Raw genomic sequence first — 11935 nt, forward strand, 5'->3', positions numbered from 1 at the left:
CCGCCATTTCCTCCACGAGGAAAGAATGGCACTGGCGAGGCTTATTGTCCTTCGGGGTCCGAGGACCCCCTTAACCTCCACGCCCCCCTTCACCCCACCACACCTGGCTGCTCAGAGGACAGACTCACCTGCCACCGAGTTTCCTGTCCTCTCTCAGCCCCGTCTCCCACCCCCAGGAAATGTTTCTGAGGATTTTGTGGAAAATAAGCAGAATCCGCACCCAGAATCTGCCAGCCCTGCCTGGAAGCCAGTCTGAGGGCCTGCGGGCTGCTGGCCACGAGGCCGGTCCCCTCCTCCTCCAAGCCCTGCTCGCCCCGCTTCTCCGGCACCCCCCTGGTGCCCCCGGATGCCTTCCCTCTGACCCGCACCCCCTGCTGCTGGCGCCTCCTCCTCCTCAGGCCGCCCCCCTCACACCGCACACCCCCTCGGTGGGTCAGCACCCCCCGTTATCGCGTGGCCGACTTCCACTCCGATCTCCAGAGCTCACCGCGTTCGTGAGACCCAGACCAGCCTGCCAGCCACGTCCCCCCGCACATGCCACGGGCCCTCAGAGGGGACGTGCGGAAGACGCGAAGCTTTGCCTTCGCCCCAGACCTTTCCCGCTCTGCTGCTCTCTGTCCTAGAGGGTGGCGTCTCCACCACCGGGGGGTCCAGGCTGTGGTACGAACCTCCTTCCTACTCCCCCTCCCGGAGCCTCACGCCCCCCAATCCTGGTCACGCCCCCCAAGCCTCACGTCCAGGTCCTGGCCCACCGGCCCCTTTTTGCAAACCCTTCTCTTCCTAAACATCCTTGTGATAATGATCTGGGCTCGGACCACCTCTGCGCTACATAGGCAATCGATATTTTTTTTCTTAAAACAAAAAATATTCATATTTTAAAAGATCAGAATAAAAAAACAAAGAAAACTCACAAAACCCCCCTGGCCTCGAGACGGCCACCTCGGCTCTGGACTTCGGCGTCGCTGAGCGGGACGCAGCTTCTTGCCTCCCTCCAGGCCACGTACGCAAAGAACGTGGCTGCATATTTGTGCGTTGGCTTGTCCACCCAACTCAGCTCCACGCTTCTGAGCCCGGGAACTTTTCCCATTTGGTCGCCCTTCCTTTAACACCCACCAGTGACCGGCCACGCGACAGACGCCCGAGGCGCGCTTCCCGAGTGCATGGTGAAGAAACGGTGTGTCACGTGAGACGGGGAGCACCCGAGACAGCCGTCCCCTTGCCCTTCCCCACCCCCCCTCCCCCGACGTGGCCTTTCACACCCCGCAGGCTCTCAGGGATTCTCTGCTGAGTGAGCGAACGAGAGAGAAGTGGAATTCTACTGAGTGGACGCAAAGGAAGGGAGACACGGCCCTGTCCTCGAGCACCTCAGACGGGTGGCACTGAGCCTGACGGCGCACGAACCACAGAGCTGACCGAGTGTTCACGTAAACACCAGCCAACCTGATAAATGGCAGTAAACGGACCTGGGTGCGGTGCGCCAAGTGTCGATGCCCGGGAGCTGGCGATGCTTTGCCCCTCCCCCCTCCTTCCGTTCAGAGCCAGCACGACCCAGCGCAAGCATCAGACGGGCTCGGCTGAAGGTCCTCGGCCGTGAGGTGACAGGACCACTGACACCGCGCGACGGGGAGCCCAGCTCGAAGGCAGGCACTTGGAGATACCCCACCGCTCCTTGGGGCTGAGCTGGCCAGCACCCGAGGGTGCAGACCCAGACAGGGCACACTCGTCCGAGGAGTGTCATTTAGGGGCTGGCGTCCTTCAGGGTCTTTAAATATGTGCCAAAGACCCCAAAGGGGCCGCCTGGCTCCTTCGCGGATGCTTTACCCCTTCGTGATGGATATGCTGCTGTGGGACACTTGTTGAGGCCTCTCCTCCCTCCTCCCCTGAGCTCGCACACTGCAGGTTTCTTAGGGCCTTGTAAGGCCACAGCTGCAACTTCACCTCACATGAACCAAGAGGAGGCAGGCCAACGGGCTCCGCCGCTGCGTTCCCAGTTACATTAGAGCCTCTGGATGGCCTCCCACCCCTTGTCCCAAGGGGCCCGAGCAGAAGCTGCCACTGAGGCTTGCAGCCACCACCGTCCATTAACCCTCCATGGGCTCCTGGCTGGGCTCCTTAGATGGGCGTTCTGCAGTGACTTACAAGGCGAGCAGAAGGTGATTACACATAAACGCGAGGGGCTTACGCTGAGGCTTCTGCGGTGTGTTTATAAGGCGTAGGATTAACTGACACCAAGTCAAACTTTTTCCAAGAGTACAATCCAGCAAACAGTGTAAGCACATTCCAGAAAGATCAGAGGAAGCCCAAAAAGGCAGGGTGTGTGAACTGCAAGCTGGTGGGAAGCCCAAACGACCCTGAAGGCCAAGGACATCCCATGAGGGCTTGGGATCACAACCCTGAAGCTCCCTCCCAAGCCCAGAGTGCATGCCGGTAGATGGAGACTACCCCAGGGCAGGCAGTGGACGGGGGCGGTCCCCACCGAACCCCCAGAGCCCTCTCCAACTAACCCGACCTGAAGGGAAAGATTCTGGGGCTCCAGCACGCCATGGCCCTCGGACTTCCTCCCCCACCCCAAAGCTCCCCCCAGTGGCCTTGCACTTTGGGAAGAGGCCAGCCCGCTGGACATACACCGCCTGGAGTTACGTCGCCCTGAAATCGACCTGCTAACAGGTGACCACAGGAGTCTGTGCAGTGGTCTCCCCGGTGATCTTGTAAAATCAGCATGTCAGGTTTATGATGACACATACTGCACAGAGTCCAGTGGAGATCAATATAATGGGGGGCACGAGTCTGCCGAGTAAAGGTAAACATCCGACGTTGTAAAGTTAGTCACTCTTTGAGATCATAAGAATAGCTTCCGGCAAGTTCCCTCCCTCATTCATCTCTCCGTGGGGACGAGAACCGGGCTGATGTGGGGAGATACACAGAACAACTAGCAAGAGGCCCAGCGGGTCCCCTGCGGGTACAGCCACCTCCCGGAAGCACCAATACACAGGTGACAAGCCTCCCCGCCCATCCGAGAGGGCACTCTGGGAGCTCGGGGCCCCCGTAAGTAATCAGAAGGGATCCCTACAACACGCAGATCACGGCTGGTCTGAAGGGACATAAAAAGGAGCACAAACGTAAGTGACCGGAGGGAAGGGCCACTTCGTTCCCTGTCTGGGTGGTGAAGTGTGTGGGCCGCACGCGGCGTCAGGCCAGGCCCTTGAATCCCGGCTGTTGACGATCACGAAGAGCACGGGTTGCCCGCTGCTGGAACCTATCTTAGGGTGAGGAATTCCTCCCCTTCTACGTCCTTTCCGTGGGCTAAAAGGAGGAAAAAGCATTTCCTTTGAAAGCAATGACTCAGAAGTGAATTCCAGCTCTGCTTTGGGTTTATTAAGTCTTTTGATCTCTGTCTATTTAAAGTCTTGTAGGAACAAGGCGGGATGTAAATAAATAAAAACAAACGCTCCGTTTCAGGCTCTCCGTCCACTCGGCAGGGCTGGCCATGGTCCCCCTGGTCTCGTGCATCTTCAGGAGAGTGAACCGCACCATCTCCCGGGGGCATCTGCAGGACGGGGCAGGGCTGGGCCCCAGAGACGCGGCCCCCTCCAGTCCTCGCTCCCTCTGCCCCTCGTGGCGCCAGGCCCTGGGAGGCTCGGGGAGGCTCCAGGTACACTGTCCTCGCCCGCTTCCCTACGAGACTGAGCCCGAGCCGTGGCGGGCTCCTGGCACAGGCCTCAGGGGGACAGCGTCCCACCGTGTTAACTACCAGCAGTGACTGCGAAACGGTCCCCAAGTAAGTAGAGGAGTGTTATGTCACGAGACCCTCGGAGTGGAAGGTGCATGGAGCCCGTGGAGACCCGGCCGCCTGCCCAGTCCTGGCTGCCACTTCCATCTGGGCACCCGTCGGACGCAGCTTTTCTCAAATATTTCTGCATCAGCGTCCGACCACACTCGAAAGGAACTAACGTTGGCACAAAGGGCTTTTGTACTGCGAACCCTGGGTTGCTGAGCATAATGTGAGAGGAGCCCACGACCTCACCGAAGAAAGCCAAGTTCGGGGGTACGGGGGGGGCAGCACCCACGTTCTCACCAGCGGCCCCGTCGCTTGCTCCATTCTCAAACACTGGTCCTTTTCCATGAACCCGAGAGAAAAATCCTCTCGGATGAACAGCTTCAAATAACGCAACGATGAAATCAAGACCCTGAACAGAGCCCAGGCCCTGAGCGCTGGCACCGCTCGGGGAAATGCGATCCGCCCCGTGAACCTGGCTCCTGGCCGGCCTCCTCCTGCTCTCCCCGCTGGGTGGAGATGAGGGGCCCGGTGGGTGGAAGGCGGGGGGGATACCTATGTTGTCCTCCCGCCACCTGCAGCCCTTCCCCGTGCGAGCAGGGGGCTCTCGGTGCCCGGGACGTCCCGCTCCTGGGTGGTGGCACAGACTGTGGCACGTTTCATTTGAAGGGACAGACGGAAACAAAAAACAGCCCGAGACTCCATCAGTCTGCAACATCAGATGCTCATCGCGACGTGAACCACCTGTCTGAATCCACACCGAGGAGGGCGAGACGCCCATCGTCCCCGCACCTCTCTGCACACTCCGCGGGCGCCCATACGTGACGCTGCCCCGCGTCGCCCTGGAGCTGTGGTCGCCGGTCACGGCTCAGGCCAGAGAGGCCACGACCCGCCAGTCCGTGGCTGTGGATCACGCTTCAGTGGGAGTATTTTAAGATCAAGATATTTCAAGACCGTAAAAGCTTACTCTGTAAACAGTAGCAGAACCTTCTATTTATACCCTACAAGTCTCTCGATGATTTGAAGGAAAGTTTTCTGAAATCTTATCATAGCAGACCTACCGAGTAATCAGACTTTTTAAAATCCCAACTTTGGAGCCAGGTGATAAATTGAGTGAGAAAGACCATTTCTCTGTAATGTATCTGTGTCTGTATCACTGTTACATGATAGGGCAACAACAAAAAAAAAAATCTAGCAACAGATGGGCTAGATTTTTAAAGCTATCTCTCTGTAGCTTAAAAAAAAATTAAACTACAATATAAGAAACAAAGTATCCAAAAGAGGTGTCTCAGTCAAATTTGAGGAATCTTGTTGAAAGAAACTCTTTCTCTACTGGTCAAAATGTTCTTTTTGAAGAAAGAGCGAAAACTAATAAGTTTGATTTATATAAATGGAAAATTTAGGATAGAAGCCATCACATCTTCCAATATTTTTGAATAGTTCAATAAATGCTAACTATTAACTTGAAATTTCACCTAGGACTTAAATAAAGAAAATATTATTTCTTTGGCCTCCATGTTGTAATGTTCATACTATCAGAAAGAGTATTTTTCCTAAATTAAGCAAAATCACAGGGCTCCTGTATTTAAAAATGTATTATCTTAAAGCTATTATAATTTCATTTACTGTTTGAATTCCCATTTCAAATGCCCTTTCAATGCAATGCTGTGTCAGGTCATATTTCAACTCCGGTTCTGAAGAGGACCCACTTACACATGTTTATACAACCTGTTTAAAATCATAAAATGGTGGTTTCTTCCAAGCTAGAGAAAAGCATCTTTTTGTAAAGGTTTGGATCTACCTACCAATTTAATTACTTCTGGGTTGATTTTAAAAGAGAATGTTCGTGAAAGACTAAATTCAGGCTAAATTCAGCCTTAACTAAAAAATAAAAAGTCTATTTTTTTTAATATAGTTAGCATTTATTGAACTATTCAAAAATATTGGAAGATGCGATGGCTTCTATCCTAAATTTTCCATTTATATAAATCAAAAAAAAGTCTATGAATCGGTTTGGATATTAGGGCATGTTTTGCAACGTGAACTTGACTGGATTTCCTTAGGCTTTGTGGTTGGGTAACATTATTCTAACTTGAGAAGCAAACTCCCTCTCGCATTACCCATCTGGCTAACGTTAAGGTTCGTTGCCTAATGTTTTGACTTGGGTTTGACGGATGTATTAAAATGTCTGCCTAATGATGTCATTGTCCAGTTTTCCAAAAGCTCTTTGCCACGAACACTTTTTTCTCTCGTTAGGAAGCATTAAGCACATCCACTTTTCACACTTGATGTGTAAATAGCTCAAGACTCAAAATAGCTCATCTCTTTTTCACTTCTCTTCATGTTGGGGAGGTTAGTACTTATCAGGATTTGCCCTCACTGTCGATCCCATACCCTAGACTCTAGCCAAGAACCTACCCTTACCAGCTTTTTCTGTAGGCTCCAGGGGGCCATCTGCAGGTACGTTTCCTGCTCTAATACGAAGTAAACCAAGAGCAGCCCACCCAAGCTTACAGATCTCCTCTGCAAATGACATCCTTCACCCACGCTCTGACACATCTGCTGACCAGCACGGCTGAGCTATTGGTCCTCAGTGCCTGGTCTGAATTCTCAAGTTCAGCTTCAGACTCGTCTGGATTCTGGAGCCCTGCCGGTTTCATTCTACGTTGCTTTTTTGTTTTTGTTTGTTTTTGTCGTTTGGCATCTGACTCTCTGGCTGTCCTTTGCCCCAGTCAGCTCTCCCTTACGTATGAGTTCTCATGATTCCTGTTCCCTGTGCCACTCGCTCTAAACCCCAGGGATGGGTCTTGACAACCATCAAGAACATCACAGAAAGCTATGGCGAGGCCGTGAGCAGAACAGCAAATAGCGGAACGATTAAGAAAGAAAGAACGCAGCCTGTCAGTACCTGTGCATCGTGCAGGTAAGAAAGTATTCAGAAGAAGGGAAGTCGCCCTCCACGCAGAGGGAGAGTGAGTCATCCCCACGCCTCGCACTCCTGGAGGCACCGGGAGACTGGCCAGCGAGGTTTGGCTCCTGCAGGGGAGAGACTCCGAACCCAGGTGTCGGGGGCTGGGAAGGACCTGCGATGATGTCCTCTTTCTCATTTGCGTGGCGCTCATCCTTTTCTGATGCCGGAGAGCCGGGGCCCAGAGCAGAGACGGAGGGCGTTTCCTCCTGCCCCCTCTTTCGCTGAGGGGACAGTCCTTCTAAGGGGCCGGCTTCATGCGCGGGCTCAGACTCACCTCCGCCCTCGGAGGGTGAAGCGCCCAGCCCCATTTCCCCGTGGCCACTGACCCCTCAGGCTCCTCTCCCGGGGGAACTGTCGAGCTGGGTGCTCGCCTGTCCCCTCCACACACTCACAATCTGTGGCTCTCTCCGTGTGCTTCTGGCTCAGCCATGCACTTAAAACGCGTGTCACAATTGGCGCATCTCTCTAAATGCTCGTATCAGGAGAGTTTCAAGTTATCCAGCACAGAATGTTACCAGAACCTCCGGCAGCGACACAGTCCCTCGTTGCAAGCCTTTCTTCATGTTTATCCCCAACCGAGAATTCGCCCCCTCTTTTCCTGCCAAGAAAACCGTATCCCGCCTTCAAGGACCGACATGGGATTGCCCCACGTTCCTTTCCCCAGCAAAACGCTAAGGTCCTCAGTCAGTCATTGAAGAACGACACTGTTCTTGGACACACCCTTCTCCGGCCTCCACGCTTCTGTACGTGCTACCGTCCCTCCCACTTCCCTTCCCACCTGCTTGACCACCTTCCGAAAGTTCCCGAAGACTGACTCGACCATCCCGCCTCCAAGGAGCATTCAGGGTCCCCCGCTCCGCGCCTAAGGACAACTGATCGCCACCCCGACTGTGCGAAGGCTGGAGGTTACCCACACCTGTGACAGGAGCCCTTTGCGCACGATTGTCACATGACTTCCCATCTCCTCCGGACCCCTTGAAAGGAAAGGCTCTGCCTTATTTATTCGTCTTTGCATCCTCTACGCCCAGTGCCTCTCCCACAACGTACAACCGATTTTTCTCGCATTCTCTGAGAATCGGAAGTCTGGGGTCAAAGCCCAGAATGGGTCCTGAGGGAGAGTCGGGTGTCGTGCACGAGGAGGGGTGGCCGTGACGTCAGCGCGGCCGCTCTCGGGGACGGCTCCCAGCTGCGGTTTCCATCAGCCAGCCAAGCGGCCGGCATCCGGGAACCTCGCCGGTCTCTCTCACGCTGAGACGCGTCTCCACGGCCGTTATCTCATTGAAGCCTCTTTGATGTATAGTGTTTATCCGGTGGCTGCTTGTCATGTTTCCTTTTGGACCCTATCTCGCCATTTACAGAGAAAGTCCTCCCATCTTCCGTCCAGACGTGGGTGCAAGATCAGGGAATGATCTAGAAGGGGGACACGAGGCTTCCTGATGCTTTCAGGAGCCGACAAGGCCTGCAACCTGAACAGACTCAAAGCTCTGCATTGTTCATGTCTTCTTTCTGCGAGAGCCACACAATGCCTGCATTCAGAGATCCTCGGAACTCTTTAAACATGACCTCATTGAGGTACATCGCAACTGCCTCGACCGAAAATCTTGAACGGGCACCTCTAATTCGTTTTCGGTTATCTATCCTATAACGGTTAAAGGGCAAATTTTTTAAACGAAATAATCCAAGTTTTCATCATGGCCTAGGGGAAAATATTCCGTCCTCTGTCCATCATTTATTGCTTCATATTTTGAATCAGAGTCAAAAAATGACAGTTTTCTCTCCTGCTTTCTGTTCACCACCCCAAATCCCAGGTCTCCGTTTTGCAACGTTAATGGCAGCTCAGCGGCTGAGAATAAATACTGTTAACTGACGAACAGTCATCACTCTAGACCCGCAAACCATGCTGGTCAGCAAATCATGGCGTGGGGCCCAATCCGGCCCCCAGCCTGTTCTAATAAATACGGTTTCACCAGAGCATGACACACTCATTTCCTTGCAAACTGCTACGGCTGCCTACAGTAACGGAGCTGCGTAGTTATGACAGAGGCCATCTAGCCTGCAAAGCTTGACATATTTACAGACCGTCCTTTCAGAAAGCCTTCGCAGACCCCGAGCGAGGACTCTGGAAAGGGAGAAGCGAGACACTTCTGTTACTAACTGGAGCCACGCTGTCAGACGTGTATGTCACCAAACTCTACACTGTCCGTTTATCTGTGCAGTAGCCACGCAGCGCCTGCCTCCAGGGACCCCCCCAGGTTTCTCAGACAGGGTGTGTTTGTTACGCCTGCACCCCTCCTCTTCTGCACTCTGCCCACTGTTCTGGGGGCTCGCCCCTCCTGACGAGACCACACCCCGAGGCCCTCTTGTCTTGCATTCTTCTAGGTGGCTCAGTGAACCGCGGACTTCACTGCTGCGCCCCCCAAACCCCATCACTTAAAAGCTACTTTCTCCAGATCCTGATGTCTTTCCAGCATCCTCCCTTTCAAAATGGGGCAGCCCCACATGTTCAGGAATGCATGGACCATTAGACATCACTGGGCCTCAGAGTCAACGACTTTGCCTTCACTCTACGCCTGTGCCGCCACCTGCTTGCATTCGGCTCGTCCAACCCAAACCACAAAGGGGAAAGAAGTGTGCAGCCCCATACACGCCCAGGGTGGCCTCGAAGTTCGATAATAAAACACCAAGAATAATTCCACGCATCAGGCAAACAGCTTCATCGATTTTCCACAATGCCACGCTGCTGGTTGAGGCCTCCTAGGGCAACTGGCATTTGTGAGCCCCCCTGAGATGGGCAGCACTCCACATCACGTCACCTGGCGACAAGAACAGGTAGAGCCTGAAAGCTCGAGAGGTGGCCTAAAGCTATTTTACGATCGAACGGTGAAGAATATTATGGCGAAGAGCTCTAGAGAGGGGTAGACTGGGCTTGACTCGGAATTTTTCTACTGCGAATATTATATATTTCACCCTAGTTACATCACCTTTCTATCCCTCACCTTCTCCTTTATAAAGTGGGATATAAATGTCTACGTCATCGGATTGCTCAAAGACTACATAAAAAACATATGTCAAACCCTCAGAGCTCTTGGTACACGCTAGTCACTCAGTGGTAGCTAGTGTGCCTGAAAAATGCATGCTACATTCAGTGTTTGGGTGCTGCTATGTTTTCCAGCAAAAATCATTACCTACGATGTATCGGGTACAGAGCTAGGAGCTGGGAACGTGTATCATAATGATGAAGAACAAGATGTTCCCCAAATCCGTAGCGCTTACAGACGATCTGCCTATAAGGTGACACGTTAAATGACCACATAGCTCTTGAAAGCCCGATTCTGGACGGTGAAGAAGAAACTGAAGTCCTGGGCATGGAATACGCCAGCGAACGAAGCCCGAGCAGCACTCAGATGCCAGGCCCCCGTCCATTAACATCCATTAGTTCACCATCCCTTCATCCTAATTCGGCGATCACAGATGAGAGACAGCATGCTTGTTCTTTACCCTCCAAAACTAGTGACTAAAAGGAAGACAACCTCCCCAAAGCGGCATGGGAATCTAGGATCGGCAGAGAACGGCATGGACTACGAAAATGAATTTGGGAAGGTTACAGCAGGAAAGACAGCTGCTAAATGATACGTTAGTCACTGCTGGATGCCAGAGAGGGTCCCTCAGCCAAGCTGCACGACATGAAGGTGCCAGCAGTAACTCTAACTATACGGGTAGGGAAAAGAAAGAGAAAACATCTTCTTTGATCACGTAGACCTTGAGCAAAGAAAAACATTTATTAAATAAGAGACATATATTTTCCGTAATGCTCCCGAGGACACATGTGTTTGCTGGTGCCCATGCTTTAAGCATGCACATGACAAGAGAAAAGTCTCCCGTGATCACATCTTCAGGGGGCTCATCTCACTTTCCCCCCCACTGAGAAGTTTTACAAACTGAAATTGGGAGGCAGAAACCTTGCCTGACCCAGCTCCAGAGCTGTCTCTCAACACATGTGTCAACAAAAGCACATGGAAGAAAAAACAGATCCCAGTCATGTACCAGCAACCTGGGCGGCAGGGCGGGGACCCTGTGTTGTCCTAAAGCTGGTTAAGTCCTGGCTTCCTGGTCCATATTTCCACTGAGATCTCTGTTTTCTGTTATGAGTTGGAAATGCATTATAAATGCAGATATCTGATATATATGATATGAGGGTGAGATAAGAAACAGCCTTTCCCAGTGGTTTGTAAAAAAAAAAAAGAAAAGAAAAGTAAATAGTGCCGTTTTCAGGATAACCTAATTATCAGTGTAGGCTATAGAATCCCTTAATATCCCTCCCATCCCTAGAATTTTAAGATTCATCCGAAATACTGTGAGAATAGCAGTCCTGAATTACTAAAATGCAAATCCTTCGTTCTAAGGCTAAGCTGGGGGGGCCGCCAATGACCACCTTCCATCATTCTCGAAGGACATCGTTACCGAACCGAATTATTCCATCAACAGTGGTGCTGCTGAGTGGCCCTCTCACATTACCCACCCTGCCAGCCCCCCTCACTTGAAGGTGTTTCTATAGCACGCCCCTCTGCTCCATTAAAAACCACTATATCATCAGAGAAACGCAATGAGACATCACCTCACACTTGTCGAAACGGCCATCATCAATAAATCAAAGAACAAGTGTTGGCGAAGATGTGGAGAAAAGGGAACCCTCATAAACTGTTGGTGGGATCGCAAATTGGTACAGCTGCTATGGAAAACGGTCTGGAGGTTTCTCAGAAAAATTAAATATGAATCTACCTTTTGACCCGGCAATTGCACTTCTGGGTATTTATCCAAAGAAAACCAAAACAATAATTCGTAAAGACCTATGCATCCCTATATTCATGACAGCACAATTTACAATAGCTAAGATATAGAAGCAACCTAAGTGCCCATCAATAGATGACTGGATAAAGCAATTATGGTTCATATAAACAATGGAATATTACTCAGCCATTAAAAATATGAAATTTTACCATTTGCAATGACATGGATGGACCTAGAAGTTATTATGCAGAGTGAAATAAGTCAGACAGAGAAAGATAATATCATATGATTTCACTTATATGCGGAATCTAAGGAACAAAAAACAAACAAACAAACTAGTCAAATACGGACTCACAAATATAGAGGATAATCTGGTGACGGCCAGAGGAGAAGGGGTTCGG

At 51.7% G+C, this 11935-nt stretch overlaps 1 protein-coding gene across 1 annotated transcript in view; it reads right to left on the minus strand.

Annotated features, from left to right (window-relative positions):
• The window catches only part of ITIH5 (inter-alpha-trypsin inhibitor heavy chain family member 5), a 59591-nt gene that overhangs the window by 12542 nt on the left and 35114 nt on the right, over window positions 1-11935 (minus strand).

This window comes from Pteropus alecto, unplaced genomic scaffold, assembly GCF_000325575.1.
Source record: "Pteropus alecto unplaced genomic scaffold, ASM32557v1 scaffold11, whole genome shotgun sequence".
In the NCBI taxonomy this organism is placed as follows: Eukaryota; Metazoa; Chordata; class Mammalia; order Chiroptera; family Pteropodidae; genus Pteropus; species Pteropus alecto.